The 17,298-nt window shown below is 39.0% G+C and overlaps 2 long non-coding RNA genes across 2 annotated transcripts; both read left to right on the plus strand.

Moving 5' to 3' along the window:
* Window positions 1-260: 260 nt before the first annotated feature.
* LOC307127026 lies at window positions 261-10,314 on the plus strand. The gene is made up of 3 exons (XR_013816585.1): window positions 261-465; window positions 8,151-8,249; window positions 8,416-10,314. It is a non-coding gene; the product is annotated as an uncharacterized lncRNA (long non-coding RNA).
* Window positions 10,315-10,823: 509 nt separating this feature from the next.
* Window positions 10,824-17,271, plus strand: LOC307126978. The gene is made up of 3 exons (XR_013816580.1): window positions 10,824-11,046; window positions 15,341-15,439; window positions 15,609-17,271. It is a non-coding gene; the product is annotated as an uncharacterized lncRNA (long non-coding RNA).
* The last annotated feature ends 27 nt before the right edge of the window (window positions 17,272-17,298 follow it).

The following is a 17,298-nucleotide window of genomic DNA, read 5'->3' on the forward strand; positions in this document are numbered from 1 at the left end:
GAAGGCCTACTGAATTTGGGTTCTTCTCTAAGCTTTGACAGTTACTGCCACCCAGTGGTCAAAAAGATGAAGCACACTTACTGTGATCCTAAAAGTTAGAACTACAGCACAGAGAGCACAAATAGTCAGAACGGAGCTAATATTCCTGGCAATATGATCTAGGTAAAAAAAAAATCATTATTGTTTTTAGACTTCTTGGAACTCAGTCCGTGATCTGATAATTAATTTATCAAACTGTGCAGTTTGCCTTCCGCTCACCTAGGGGCGTAAGCGGCCTTCACGTTCTGCATGACATCTTTGGATCCTGTCAACAACATGACACCTGATAACAGCCCTCACAACACACTCGTATCGTTTTAAAACTATATAAATTAAGATCTTGCAGATGACAGCCCAGTGACAGACTCATGACTCACTCAACAGCACATATTCCAGCCCACCTGCAAAAACGACCGAGACTCACCTGTAAGTCACTTTTCCTTATAAAGTCACTGGGGTTGCATTACCTTTACTATACGAATTTAAGGAGGCAATTCCTGTAATGCTTATAAAGTAGACAAATGAGCAATATTGCGTTTTATCTGCTGATGTTGTGGTGCAACTGTAGGTCTTATTGTATCCGTGTTTGAGTTAACAGAACGTGTTACTGTGAGAAGCTCTGCTCTGATGTTCTCCTGCTGCTTCATGGCATATTTATAAGCCCAATTTTCATGTCGGTATGATCTGTGTGGGTCTCAAGTGAAAACTTCTATTTTTTTGTTGTTTACGTCAGGGGTTTTCAAACTTTATGATGCCAAGGACCCCCAAATATGATGAACCTTTATGAGGGACCCCCTTCCTAAAATCCATCCATCTTTTTTTATGTACGAAAAAACATTTAAACTGTCAGATAAATAGTAAGTGTGACATTATAAATACAACATATTGTTTCCCAACTTAAAGTGGCTATTGATGTTGGATGTAAACCTGAAGAAGAACATTTTCAATTAAAATCCTTTTGTATAAGCAACTTTCACAATAAATGTATGTAAGCGTACGTACTGCGTTAAGAACACTGCCTTACAACCCCAGTGGGCAAGACAAAGGGGACTATAGTGAGCAAAACTCACTTAAGATTAGGGACGCACCGAATCCATTTTTTTGGGGTTCGGCCGAATACCGAATCCACTGGTTAAGATTCGGCCGAATCCGAAACCGAATACCGAATCCTTCTCCCATCCTCAGTCCATTATCACAGTAAACACATTAACGAAGTAAACAACGTCCACAGCAGTGTTGGGATGCTATTGACCATTTAACCGTTAACCGAAAGTAAAAACTTTGATCGATTAATATTATCAGTTAAACGGTTTAAATGTTTTTAACGCTGTTTTGTTTGTTTGTTTTTTGATGCATGGTTAAGAAAAATATGCTGTATAGCGTTATTTGTTCACTCACGGAGCGCGTTGACATGTGCAACCACAAACCAGATATATCTCGCAAAATGAAGCAATGGAAAAGCGAACTGTGTGGGACCATTTAGACAGAAAAATACAGCAGTAGTACAAGCTCTGACTGGTGGAAAGCAAATGAACAGCGCTTCCCGAGGCTGGCCACTCTAGCGAGGCGTTATCTCTGTATTCCCAGGACACCAGTGCCATCTGAAGCCTTGTATCCCACCGGTCACAATAGTGACCGTAAAAAAATGTTTCATTTCTAAGGCTATAAAAATGTTACTGAATGATCTATCAATGCATTTCCAGCAGTTATTGAAATTATAAAGGGTCTCAATGAAATATGTGCAGTGTTGCATGTTTACTGTAAATTGTCACATTACCAGAGCTATTTACTTCCTGTTTGCGTCAAGAGAAGAGGATGGCAACAAGAAAGCTCCCAAAGAAAAGATTAGTAAAGTATGTTAACATAAGGATAGAACATAGATTTTTGGTACACATCATGTTTAAGGTGTCTAGTATTGATATATGCATTTGCAATTACTCAACTTTGTTTAATGTGGTCATAGAACTCACAAACATGTCACAGGCAACAATAGTGACCGGTGGGATGACCCATTGTATCTACATGCTAATACACATAGACTAACTGTTCTACCTTACTTTCTGCTGCTATCTAACTTTCTACCTAATTTTACACAGACACACACACAGAAACACACACACACACACACGCACACGGACCCAAGGAAGACTAGCTAATTCTGCTGCCACCTAACTTCCTACCTACTGCAACTGTCCACACACGCACACACACATACACACACACACACACACACACACACACACACACACAAAGACTAGCTAGCTAACTAATTCTACTTAACTTTCCACACACACACACATGCAATTACAGGTAGGCACACACACGCACACCACACACACATGCACACACACACACGCAATTACAGGTAGGCACACACACGCACACCACACACACACACGCGCAATTACAGGTAGGCACACACACGCACACCACATACACACACATATGCACACACACACACACGGACCCCAGGAAGACTAGCTAGCTAACACGATGCACCGGTTCCAGAGATGTCGCCATTGTGAGAAACGCACTACCTATGCATGTGAGAAATGTAAAGTACCACTGCACATTGAGTGCTTCAAGCTGTACCATGGAGTGTAGAAAAGGAAAAGAGAAAGACAGGAGAATGCAGTCGGACATAGAGTTCACAAGCATGCACACACACGCAATGGTTTTTATACCGTACATACCGTATATTCTATCCCCCTACACTGCCCCTGCCCCTAAACCTACCATCACACACACACACACACACACACACACACACACACACACACACACACACACACACACACACACACACACACACACACAGAGAGAGAGACAGAAACACACTCACAAACACACTGCACAGGTCAAATAGACCTATTCAGTCTGTCCAATGGTTGATACAACACAGTATCCCACCGGTCACAATTGTGACCGATCATAAAACACACTTTTTCACACACTTTTCCATGAAAATTTCTAAAAAATTATGATTGATTGTTTCAAAGGGATACTAATGACACATGATTTGGATATTTTTGTGTCTGGGAAAAATTTGGGATTAAATGGGTTAACACTAGAACCGCCAGAGGTCGCTGTATACCTAAAACCGCCAGCGGGTAAAATTTACCCATGCAGATTATTAATGTATCGATACGGCTAAAAAACGTAATATGTCACTGTATTATGCCACTGTCTTCACAAAGTAATGTATAGAGTCATGAAATGATTATTTTTAGTCATCAACTATGTTTTTGTCCTGTTGTTTTATGCTATTTTAAGCAGGCTACACTAATCACTTTTTGGTGACTATAGGCTAAACCAGCCTGCAATGACAATGAGAATTAGATGGAAATAAATACATATTTGGGGGGTGTAATATTATAATAAAATGTCATTAATCCCATATTAAGATAACCCATGTTATTTAAATAACTAAAATACCCTAAATAGACAATGAAGAGCAATAATAATTCACAGCACTGCATAAGATGTATGACAACTTACGATAAGGATAACAATACGAATTCAAGCGCACAGTTTGACCTAATTTATTATTAATTTGTATAGTTATATCATTTATAATTTGAATTAGAGAACAACACCAATAAACTTGGGATAATCATGAAAATAGTTATATTCATTCCATCATATCGGATTTTTTTTTTTCAGGAAACGGGCAGACTTGAATAAATAGCAACACAGTAGCAAACAATACTCAATACAAAATTGCAAAACAAAAATGTATAATTAATCCAAAGTCTGAATATTTATAAATAGGCTAAACCTTCTTTATTTGACCGTGCGTTGTGTGACTGTTTACAGAAAGCCGACGCGTTGCTCAAACACAGCGCGAAAATAGAGGAATTATATAGGGTTAAATTTGACCCGCTGGCGCTTATAGGTAGGCTAGAATGCCCCGTTTTTAAATCTGGTTTTATCTAAACAATTTTTAACAACAGGGGATTGTAAATAACACAGTTTTAGTAAAAGTCAGTGACTGGGAGACTTGGATATTTTATTGGAAATCTGTTATGTACATTTGAAAAACAGCCATGGGTAAATTTTACCCCGTGGCGGTTCTAGTGTTAAGGCTTTTAATAGTGTGGTTTTGGTCAAGATTACTAAAGTAAACATTGCCGAGTATGTTCTTCTCGCCGCTGTTTCCTGATGGTTTATAGAAAAATTACCCCGAGTCGTCCACTGTCGTTTCAAAGAACAACACAATGGAGAGCGCAGGAAGCGCGTGCGCTGCGTAGACAGACGGATTGAGGTTGTTTTCTGCCGCGGTTTAACTGTCAACAGGCTGCGCTCCAGACTAACCCACATCACTTAGACATGTTGCTTAAAAAACAAACAAAAAACATACAAGGTGTGGATTGAGGTAGCCTAGGCCTTCTATTTTTATTTGACAAAAAAAAAAACGATTCCGGTTCTTCAAAGCTTACGGATTCAGTGCATTTTCGTTTTGTTATCTTAATTTGATAATTATTTAAGTGAAAAATATTTAGTGTAGGTCTATGTATTTTATTCTTTTTATTTATATTTGATCTGGTCTATATGCGGCTGTTTGCATGGTAAAATAAAATACATTTTGGCTGCTGTCTGTAGATTCCTTCATGCACAACTCGTATTCTTTCGGATGTTTCATACACAAATGTTTTACAGCGGCTGTTGTTTAGGGTCCTTGTCATCACGAGACAAATCGGCATTGCAAATTGAACATGTAGCTCGACTTGAATCACCTTCTTTTGACTTAAAGTAGCATACTGCCACATTTTCTGTTCATGAGTTTAATTTTCACTTTCAACGGCGGCGCATCATTACGTTCGACCAGCGCCCCGCGTAGTGCAAGCCTGGGTTCGGTGGAAAAAAATTCTGAGGTTCGGCAGAAACCGAACCCCGTCAAAAAGCCCAATATTCGGCTGAATCCGAACCCGAATCCTGGATTCGGTGCATCCCTAGAAATAATCAAGACATCACTAACAGGTTATGTCGAATATAATTAATATATAGGCTAAGATAATGAACATATAGGCTAATGTAGTGCATATATTTAGTGAAAGAGTTGATTTCTCTAGTTAATAAAATTCTCTGGACACAATGACTGCCTGAGGTAAATGTGATGCTACATGAAATTGTTTAGTTTACAAGCAGTTTTGAGGTCTTTCCGCCTTTGAAACACTGATTGAGCGATTACACTATATATGATATGTGACAGTAAGTTGTAATGTATCCTCAACATACCTTCAGATGTTCATTCATGTTTATTCTTTAGGAAGAGATGATCGATCGCGTTCACAGATGATCGCGTTCACGCGCGTTGCGTGGCCGCTTGAACTGTGATCAGTCACGCCACATTAAAGAGCGTCAAAACAACATTTATCGTTTAAATTTAGTGATAAAATGGACTGAATACTTAATATGTTCGTGTGGGAACTCGGATTGAAGTGTGTTCCGTGCTTAAAACAAGCCTACTGTTAACTGTTAAAGATTGCATTCGGAAACGGTTCGGTACACGTGTGCACCGAACCGAAAGCCCTGTACCGAAACGGTTCGGTACAAATACGTGTACCTTTACTACGGTGGCCCAGTAGTGCACAACACAACAAAATATAAAAAGCAAACATAAGTTCACAACACAACGAAAACAAGCCACAACACAAATAAATCAAGCCACAACACAACGAAAAAGCCACAACACAACGGAATTAAGCCACAACACAACGAAAAAGCCACAACACAAATAAATCCAGCCACAACACAACGGAAACAAGCCACAACACAACGAAAAAGCCACAACACAAATAAATCCAGCCACAACACAACGGAAACAAGCCACAACACAACGAAAAAGCCACAACACAACGAAATCAAGCCACAACACAACGTGTTGTGCTCCCGACCACTAGGGGGCACTCGGAGCGCGGTAAAGTTGCCACTGTTCTATAGAATCGGCAATCTTACAAAGATATCAATACCACTATTAGTTTTAACAGTATGTAGGCTAACCATTGTGGTTGAAAACGTATAATTTGTATTAATTAAAATTACTTTTAACATTTAAAAACAGACATGTTAAAATTCCACAGCTTGATTGTATTGGTAAAACTGACTTAGTAATGCACAACACAACATTGGAATTTGAACATTAAAAATTGGCAGACGTTGTGGCTTTTTCGTTGTGTTGTGAACTTATGTATGCTTTTTAAATGTTGTTGTGTTGTGCACTACTGGGCCACCGCACGTTACACCCCTACACTATGTCTACCAAAACCCTAACACATGTTCTCTTCCAGCAGGAACATTTAGTCAGTCTTAAAAACACTAACACTAGATGGAACTACAGAAACTGCATTATTTTATGTGTCAGGTCTGCCCTTATACAATAGATAGTATATTTAATTGATCATAGATTATGTGTCTTTTGAAGACTCTCTACATTTTTGTTTTGTAGGGTTTAGTAAATGCATGCATTTTGTTTCTTTTGCTGCAGAAATTCAATACAAAAAATGAATGACCCATCTCAGAGTAGCTTTATAGGATGCCCTTCAGTTTCATTTCAATATCAGCAATCACCATGTTGACAATAGCAAGTTTCTGTTCTTCATTCAGGAACTTTCCTCTGCCCATGAGGTAGGTAGATGTTGAATTCTTAGATAGACAAAATACAGTAACATATTAGAGACCAGAGGCATACAGTCACTGTAAAACATGGTAAAAGTGTTTACACTTTGCAGTAGGAGAAGCCCTTAAACAATAGCTATCCTACCAGTTGGTTTCTTGAAAATTCTGGATAATGGATGCCACTGTGTCCTGGCTGAGATTCGGCTGTACTCGTTCACCAGCCTCTCTGTACGATAGCCTGTGGTTTATGACATGGTTTATGATAGTAGCTCTTATTTCACCAGTTATCCTAATTCTGGCCCTTCTTTGAGCGCCCCCATGCATTCTAACTCCTCAATCTCTACCCTGCCCTTGTCCAGGCAATCCTCTTCCTTGCCCTTGTCCCAATCCTCTTCCTTGTTCTGGTACTCCTCTTCCTCTCCCTCATGCAGGCATTTTTCTTACTTTCTTTGTGTTGCTCTATATTGTTCCTTTTTCACCCTCTTTTACTGTATACCATATGGTGATGTGATTGAAAGGACATCAACATCTGAACAATTCCTAGACGGGAATCAGCTGTGATTTATATATTTGCACAACTTCAATCGTCTGTTTCTCAGTACCAATGGAATAAAATACAGGGGATATATTTGTGTTTCAATTCACAATACGAACAGCTGTTCACTTTGACTTTAGCCTACAAGTTAGGTTTAGAACATGGTATTATCTGTTCTGACATACAGTGTTAAAGCATTGGTAAATTTGGCCATAAAACAGTAATAGCCATCTGTATATTATATTATATTCATAGTACATATCCACCTGTAAATTATGTTTATAGTATTAACCATCTGTATATTATTCACTGTACATATTCACCTGTAAATTCTGTTTATAGTAATAACCATCTCTCTATTTATAGACATATTTATATATACTCAGTACAAATCCATGTCCTGCACTTATGCAAACGTTGTATATCCTGCACTTGCTGCTATTGCACTTCTGGTTAGACCTAAACTGCATTTCGTTGCCTTGTACTTGTACTTGTGTAATGACAATAAAGTTGAATCTAATCTAATCTAATCTAAAAATCCATTGTTTTGGTCTTGGTTGAGCTTGTGTGTAAAAGAAGTAAAAGAAGTTCAAGCATTTTAAATTTGTGTTAACTGTATGCATTTTGTGTAAAAGCGACAATAAATGTGTTAATTGTATAGCCTACACAGACAGATGTTGTGCTAACTATGTTAAGAGTTGAGAAAATGTGTTAAAAGTATTGAAAAAATTGTCATAGCGATTGTAAAATACTGTATTATTGATACAGGATTACTGAAGTATAGTATACACTACAATGTATATTTTTCAAACTGTACAGCGTTATAAATTAAATTAGTTCCATTTACAAGTGCAACACACTAAAATAAATGAGAAGTAAAATGAGAAGTTTCACTTCCTAATTTTTGTAGTTGTAAAATATTGAGTAATGTGTTTTTTAATTATGTCTCTCCTCACAGAAGGAATGTGTTAGGAGCGTCACATCCAGCAACAGAAGCAGAGCTGTGGGACGTTTGGAGAGACATTGACTGTAATGATGGACGTCTGCTCAGGCACAGGTAATGCTTCTAACATGTCTGTGTGTGTTGTTGGCGTGTAAATGTGTAGGTTACCATCATTTTGTTTTTGAAGGACCACTCCTTTGAAAAATAAATGATGGTAACCTAAGTAGGTGGGGAAGGGATGGCGGTTGAATTTTTTAATAGCCAATTTCATTTTTTTCAGTCAAAAGTATAACCCCTGTTGGACTTTGTGCTGGAGCTCAGGGGGGGACCCCATGATCCCCCACGCCTTCTCACTCACACCACACCATTCATTCTTATCGCGGAGATCTGGCTGGACTCGAACCAGCAACCTCTGAACCCGTGAGGCAGCGCTCTTACCTGTGAGCCACAGATCTCTTGTCTTGACATGTGAAGGAACTTATATTTCACTCTTCACCTGCATGGGATTTTCCAATAAACCAGTTAAATGACGCATCTTACCCTCTGAGCCTGGGTTTGAACCCATGAAACTGCCACAACCTTGTCCTCCAGTAACGTGTGTTTCACCACTACACCACCATGGCTTTCACACTGAGTGTGACCGTTTGAGCCACTTTGTTGGATATAATGCAATACATGATCTTTAACATCAGCAATAGCAGGATTTGAACTCAGGACTCCATGATCACAGCGCAACACTTTGTGTCCTGAGCCACTGAAACGTGTGAGTTGATGGTGTGTTTGGACTGGTTTTATTGAGAGCTTTGTGTTATATGATGGAAAAAGGCATTTAATTGCGAGTTTCGAACCCACACAACTTTGTCTGCAGTGACGTGTGTTTAACCACTGCACCATCATGAACTTCACAATTTTTTTATCTGGTGTTTGATGCACTTTGTTGGATATACAGTTTAATGTAGGCAATAGTGTGATTTGAACTCAGGACTCCAACTCAATGTTTTATCTCCTGAGCCTCAGAGTCTGTGGAGTTGAAAAGTGGACGAGGTTTTATTGAGAGCTGTGTGTGTCATGAGATGAAAAACTTCAAATACTTGCAATCAAGGGATGTAAAACCATCCTTCCATCAAACTCAAACTGATAACACATACACTTGTCATTGACATCATTTGTTTATTCAAATAGAAATAGTCATGCTTTGTGCAAAATAATTCCAACACACCTGCCTGCATGTTTTTCTGGAACCCTAAAGATCTTGATGAGCTGCATAAGCTGTTTTGAATCAGGGTTGGAGATAAACTCAGGGAAGTGGTTCACCTCATCTTGTCAAAAATGCCTTTTTACTGTGATGGTGGTGATAATAGGCTAAACGTTTAAACGATGCTTTAAGTGTTTTTTATGGATTTAATAAGCAAGACAAGTCAAGTGTTGATTTCAGAGGCTAAAGTGTTGGGTTAACTCACTGTCGGCCAGCGGCCGCTTGGTCGTCACTTTAAAAAGCAAAAACTTTAGTTTAACAAACATTAAATGCTTTAAACATTTTTCTAAATTAACTTAATAAAGAAACAAAACGAAATATATCTACTTTGACATTAAAAACAAAACTGAACTATTTTAATGGCTGTAACTAATGTGTAATAGGGAGGATAAAAAAAAAACACAGGCTCCAGTGGGACTCTGATAATGAAGTGGTAAAAAAAATTGCAAAAATGAAAAATATTAAAGAATTAGCGGGGCGCTTTCGTCGGCATGAGTAAGATAGGCTATAAGACCCGCAATATGTCTCTCATCTGACATTTTTATTTATTTACATTAGTAAGCTGCAGGACATAGTCTTTCAAAACATGACCTGCGCGAAAGAGAAAAAAAAATTACCCAGCACTTCTGAAAATGCACTTCTGAATGCGTCATGTCCCCAGCACATTTCAAACCAAACTGACGCCCATGGATGTTGGTCTTTTTTGGTCTGTGAAAGCCAGAGTGTCACTCCTCCATTCATAACCTCACGAGCATCCAGAGCTCCAGATAGAGACTCACGTGCTCTTCATCTCTCAGTGACAGACACAGAAGATCCGATCAAGATTGACTAGAAATGATGCTTGAATCTGCAACCAAAACAACTCAAAGTCATTGTGTAATTGTTGTGAACAAACATAATTAAACAATAAACATCTACACAGGCAAAGAGGAAGAGTTTCGTAAGATCTTTTGTCTCGTATTTTATGTGTTTACACTGTGAGTTTGCCACTGAGTTCAACACAACATTGAATCTGTTTTACCACATCAGTTTAGAGCTGATATGAATCATTTACCGAGACTACTAGATCCATGTTGCTCTGTTGGTCGGCACTCTGGTAAAATCATAGATTTGTAAAACGTGAAATGTAAATGTTAGTCCTCTCACCAACGACTCGCACCTCGTGTTTGTGGTTTGTAGTTTCATTTATTAAAGCGGAAACACGTGTTGGCCACAAGAGGGAGCTGATGACCAGCTGTTTGTCACCCGCATTATAAACATTTAACCACATAAAAAGAGACTTTTTCTTTAGTATGAATATGTTAAAGTATGTGTAACGTTTTGGAATATAGTAAATCGGAATCAACTTTGAGTGTGTTTGCTCTAAAATGCGACTCGTAAGAAACTGAAGCGCAGTTTTCCATCCGGTCCACTAGGCGGCGTGATCGAGCTTCAGGTTGATTCTGTCTGCTTCAGGTGCTTGACAACAACATGACGCTTGAATACAGTCGCCACAACATGTGCAGTTTGTTTTAAATAATGTACAAATGCTGCAGATGACAGCTCAGTGACAGACTCATAATGTCACGTAACAGCGCATATTCCAACCCATAAACAAAGAAAACAGACAAACGTTGTGATAAAGAGCAGGAATCAAAGATGTCACACCACTAGCCTGTAAGTCTCCTTCAGTTACATTGTATTTCTCTTGTAACGTTATTCAATTATTAGCAAACATCTAGCAGTCCTTAATTATCGTATTTAAGTCATTATTTAGGTGTGTATTGATTGTGAATTCTGCTCTGTCGGTCATTTAGACTTTGTTTACATTCTGCTCTGTTGCTGAACACCCTGTCAGACCTTCAGAAGAACAAATGAATCTGTTGTTGCTGCGTTACATTTATAATCTTTGAATGAAGCACCATCTGATATCATAAAGTAGAATATGAAGGAATTGTGGTGTTTGTCTCTGTTGTTGTTGTAGTGTTACTGTAGGTAATAATCCACTGGACTGATGGTTGCTCATAGGGTCAGTTGGTGTGTGAAGCTCTGATGTTTCTGCTGCTTCATGGTTTTGTAGAGCTGCAGTGTTTTGCTTCTAATGAAAACCATATACAGTCCAAGACAGACGAAAACCATGTGCAGGAAACCCGCCCTTTATGAATACTCTTGTTTATTGTGAAGGAAAGTCTCTTCTTAATTTGAATTGAACCCAAAGGGTATTACTAATGTCCTCTGCAATATATATATATATATATATATTTTTTTATTAATTTGATATTAGGTACATTGGGATGTTTGTGCTGCGTAGAACAACTTTCATAATTGTCAAGAGTTGAAACCTGAACAATTATTTTTGATCTTGGTGGTTTTTGTCAGTTAAGAAATATTCTCTGTACATGAAAATTGTCGCGTGCATTTTGTTTGAAATGGTGCTCAGTTGACATGCTGTGATTTGTTGGAAAGAGGATGCAGTGCACTATTGCATGATTTATGTCATTTTCACGATGGACTCCCACATCTTTCCTGTTGTGCTTCATCCCAAGTGTTTGTCAAAATACAATTTATCACCAATTATCAGGCCCGCTACATAAAGAATGTTTTTATTTATAATGGCTTTGTTTGGATACGAGTCTTAGACTAAGTTTCACATTGTCATCTTTTAGTTGTACAACCCCAAATCAGAAAAAATTGGGACAGTATGGAAAACGCAAATAAAAAAAAAAGCAGTGATTTCTAAATTTACTTTGACTTGTATTTCATTGCAGACAATATGAACACAAAATATTTCATGTTTTGTCTGGTCAACTTCATGTCATTTGTAAATATGCATCCTTTCCTGTCATTCAGACCTGCAACACATTTCAAAAAAAGTTGGGACAGGAGCAATTTAGGGCTAGTAATGAGGTAAAATGGTTAAATAATGATGTGATTTGAAACAGGTGATGTCAACAGGTGATTGTAATTATGATTTGGTACAAAAGCAGCATCCAAGAAAGGTCTAATCCTTTAGGAGCAAAGATGGGCAGAGGATCGCCAGTTTGCCAACAAATACGTGAGAAAATTATTGAAATGTTTAAAAACAATGTTCCTCAAAGAAAAATAGGAAGAGATTTGGATATTTCACATTCAACAGTGCATAACATAATTAAAAGATTCAAGGAATCTGGAGGAATTTCAGTTCATAAAGGACAAGGGCGCAAGCCTAAGCTGAACAACCATGATCTCCGATCCCTCAGGCGGCACTGCATCAAGAATCGTCATTCATCTATAAGCGATATCACCACATGGGCTCAGGACTACTTTGGCAAACCTTTGTCAAGTACCACAATACGTAGTTACATCCACAAATGCCAGTTAAAACTGTACTGTGCCAAAAGCAAGCCCTATGTTAACAGTGTCCAGAAGCGCCGTCGACTTCTCTGGGCTCGGAGGCATCTGGGATGGACCATCACACAGTGGAAACGTGTACTGTGGTCAGATGAATCAGTATTTCAGGTATTTCTTGGGAGGAATGGACGCCCTGTGCTCCGGACCAAAGAAGAAAAGGATCATCTAGACTGTTACCAGCAACAAGTCCAAAAGCCAGGGTCTGTCATGGTATGGGGTTGTGTCAGTGCCCTTGGCAAAGGTAACTTGCACTTCTGTGAAGGCACCATTAATGCTGAAAAGTACATTGAGATTTTGGAGCATAATATGCTGCCTTCAAGAAGACATCTTTTCCAGGGACGTCCATGCATATTTCAACAAGACAATGCAAAACCACATTCTGCACACATTACAAAGTCCTGGCTGCGGAGGAAGAGGGTACGGGTACTTGACTGGCCTGCCTGCAGTCCCGACCTGTCTCCAATAGAGAATGTGTGGCGCATTTTGAAGCGCAAAATGCGACAACGAAGACCCCGTACTGTTGCCCACCTTAAAGGTCCCGTTTTTCGTGTTTTTTTGAAGCTTTGATTGTGTTTACAGTGTGCAATATAACATGTGTTCATGTTTCACGTGTAAAAAAACACAGTATTTTTCACACAATTTACTTATCTGTATACCGCTGTTTTCACTGTCCTCAAAACGGCTTGAAAGATTTCCCTGTTCTATGAAGTCCCTCCTTCAGAAATACGTAACGAGTTCTGATTGTGCCAGCGGTTCCCGTGTTGTGATTCGACAGCAGCTTAGCGCACGTTACCCGGAAAGGTCACGCCTCTTACCATAACGGGGAGATGAACGCGCTCAAACTACAGCCCCTGAAGGCCAAACAAAGGTGATTTGACTCCGGGATGAAAATAACAGCGTCTGAACGACATGGCGACAAACGCAACCGAACCGAACGCAACACTTCCTCTTCTCCACGAGGGAGCAACAAGACCACGCCTCCTTTTTTGCGTATTCTTGTGGGCGGAGGTTAGTCAATAAATTGTTCTACTGACGTAATTAAAGCAGGATGTACATGGATGTAGTCCAAACCGGCCGTTCACTGTAGGCTTTGAAAGGGAACTTCTGTTAAATAAAATATCTCGCTTGGCATTGAACTTTGAGCTTTATAATTTTACAGGTATTATTTATGCTCTAACAGCAACATTACACACTAACTAAAGTTTGAAAAATGGGATCACGAAGAACAGGACCTTTAAGACTTGTTTGCAGGAAGAATGGGACAAAATTACACCTGAAACACTTCATCACTTGGTGTCTTCAGTCCCTAAACGTCTTTTAAGTGTTGTAAAAAGGAATGGCAACATTACAAAGTGGTAAATGCTTTACTGTCCCAACTTTTTTTTAAAGTTGCAGGTCTGAATGACAGGAAAGGATGCATATTTACAAATGACATGAAGTTGACCAGACAAAACATGAAATATTTTTTGTTCATATTAGTGTTAGACCGATATATCGGCCAGCCGATATATCGGGCCGATATTTGCGATTTTTACGTGTATCGGCATCGGCCGATACAAGGCTGCTGCGTTCGCCGATATTTTTTTCCCTGCATTATTTACAGACAAGCATCCACAGGCAGCTCTCACCGTCTTCAAACTGTCTTGCTCTGCCTCCCTTGCGCATATTAATCAAAATCAATTGAGAATTGACACGATGGTAAAAGGTCGAAAGACTGAAGTTTCACGTGGAGCATTGGGAGATTTTTTTCCTGAATTACCGCTGGTGTTGCTCTACAAGAGAGTAAGTTAAGTGCACATACACTCTAAAAAATGCTGGGTAATAAAAATAACCCAAGTTGGGTTGAAAATGGACTAACCTATAAATTGGGTTGTTTTAACCCAGTAATTGGGTTGTTTTAAGCAAACATTTAACCCAACCGCTGGGTCAAAACAACCCAATTGCTGGGTTAGTCCATATTCAACCCAACTTGGGTTATTTTTAACCCAGCATTTCTTAGAGTGTAACCATTCAATGACTAGGTTGTAAATAGTTTTAAAATTAAGTAGTACAGTCAGTGTGCACTTTATGCTGCTTGCTTGTTGATACTGTGTGCAATAGTGTAATTATTTTATTTATGCTTAAATATTTATTTTCAGAATTTATTTTCACCACTGAACTCTTTTTTTTTTCTTGTTCTACCTCACCTGTTTTTACTATTTGTTAAATATTGTTTTTTTTTTTGTTCAATAAATGTTCCTTTTTTAAATTGTAAATTTTAAATTGTCATCATCATGATCATTGTGTCATTTTTATGTTGTAAATTGAGGGAGCAAAAGCAGTATCGGCTCCAAATATCGGCAGCCCAAATCGGTCATCGGCTAAGGCTGATGGAAAAAAATCGGTATCGGCATCGGCACTAAAAAATCCATATCGGTCGATCCCTAGTTCATATTGTCTGCAATGAAATACAAGTCAAAGTAAAATTAGAAATCACTTCTTTTTTCTTTTTTTTTGCGTTTTCCATACTGCCCCAACTTTTTCTGATTTGGGGATGTAGAATAATGAGTAATGTGTTTTTTATTTATGTCTCTCCTCACAGAAGGAATGTGTTTGGAGCGTCACATCCAGCAACAGAAGCAGAGCTGTGGGACGTTTGGACAGACATTGACTGTAATGATGGACGTCTGCTCAGGCACAGGTAATGCTTCTAACATGTCCGTGTGTGTTGTTGGCGTGTAAATGTGTAGGTTAGCATCATTTTGTTTTTGAAGGGCCACCCCTTTGAAAAATAAATGATGGTAACCTAAGTAGGTGGGGAAGGGACGGCGTTGTACATTTTTTTAAATAGCCAATTTCATTTTTTTCAGTCAAAAGTATAACCCCAGTTGGACATTGTGCTGGAGCTCAGGGGGGGACCCCATGATCCCCCACGCCTTCTCACTCACACCACACCATTCATTCTTATTGCGGAGATCTGGCTGGACTCGAACCAGCAACCTCTGAACCCGTGAGGCAGCGCTCTTACCTGTGAGCCACAGATCTCTTGTCTGGACATGTGAAGGAACTTATATTTCACTCTTCACCTGCATGGGATTGTCCAATAAACCAGTTAAATGAAACATCTTATCCTCTGATCTGGGGTTTGAACCCATGACTCTGCCACAACCTTGTCTTCCAGTAACGTGTGTTTAGCCACTACACCACCATGGCTTTCACACTGAGTGTGACCGTTTGAGCCACTTTGTTGGATATAATGCAATACATGATCTTTAACATCAGCAATAGCAGGATTTGAACTCAGGACTCCATGATCACAGCGCAACACTTTGTGTCCTGAGCCACTGAAACGTGTGAGTTGATGGTGTGTTTGGACTGGTTTTATTGAGAGCTTTGTGTTATATGATGGAAAAAGGCATTTAATTGCGAGTTTCGAACCCACACAACTTTGTCTGCAGTGACGTGTGCTTTACCACTGCACCATCATGAACTTCACAATGTCATCTGGTGTTTGATGCACTTTGTTGGATATACAGTTTAATGTAGGCAATAGTGTGATTTGAACTCAGGACTCCAACTCAATGTTTTATCTCCTGAGCCTCAGAGTCTGTAGAGTTGAAAAGTGGACGAGGTTTTATTGAGAGCTGTGTGTGTCATGAGATGAAAAACTTCCAATACTTGCAATCAAGCGATGTAAAACCGTCCTTCCATCAAACTCAAACTGATAACACATACACTTATAATTGACATCATTTGTTTATTCAAATAAAAATAGTCATGCTTTGTGCAAAATAATTCCAACACACCTGCCTGCATGTTTTTTATGAACCCTAAAGATCTTGATGAGCTGCATAAGCTGTTTTGAATCAGGGTTGGAGATAAACTCAGGGAAGTGGTTCATCAGGAGCAGGATTGGATTATTTTAAAAGTCTCTTTCCTCCTGCTGCTGTTTTCATATATTAATGCAGATACACTTATTGTCCACAAGGTGGGGCACATGAACACATTAATCTGGTCTCATGCACACGTGCCTGGTATCCATCCGTCCTCCAAATACTTGTCCTGTGTGTGTTGAGTCCTATGCGGGGATGCTGGAGTCTGTCCGAGGACAGAGAAACACAGGACAATGTGCCAGTTATATTAATCAGTAAAAGCTGCCATTAGACACATTTATGGTTAGCTGTTTCATCATAATAATCATTTATCCAAATAATTAATCAAGCTTGTACAATCTTTCCCACCAGTCAATTTGGCTTTGGTTTAATCTGCATTAAACATGTGATGTTGGTCTTTTTTGGTCTTTGAAAGCCAGAGTGTCACTCCTCCATTCATAACCTCACGAGCATCCAGAGCTCCAGATAGAGACTCACGTGCTCTTCATCTCTCAGTGACAGACACAGAAGATCCGATCAAGATTGACTAGAAATGATGCTTGAATCTGCAACCAAAACAAAACAAAGTCATTGTGTAATTGTTGTGAACAAACATAAATGAACAATAAACATCTACACAGGCAAAGATGAACAGTTTCGTAAGATCTTTTGTCTCGTATTTTATACA

This window comes from Gobio gobio (genome assembly GCF_949357685.1).
Source record: "Gobio gobio genome assembly, chromosome: 5".
In the NCBI taxonomy this organism is placed as follows: domain Eukaryota; kingdom Metazoa; phylum Chordata; class Actinopteri; order Cypriniformes; family Gobionidae; genus Gobio; species Gobio gobio.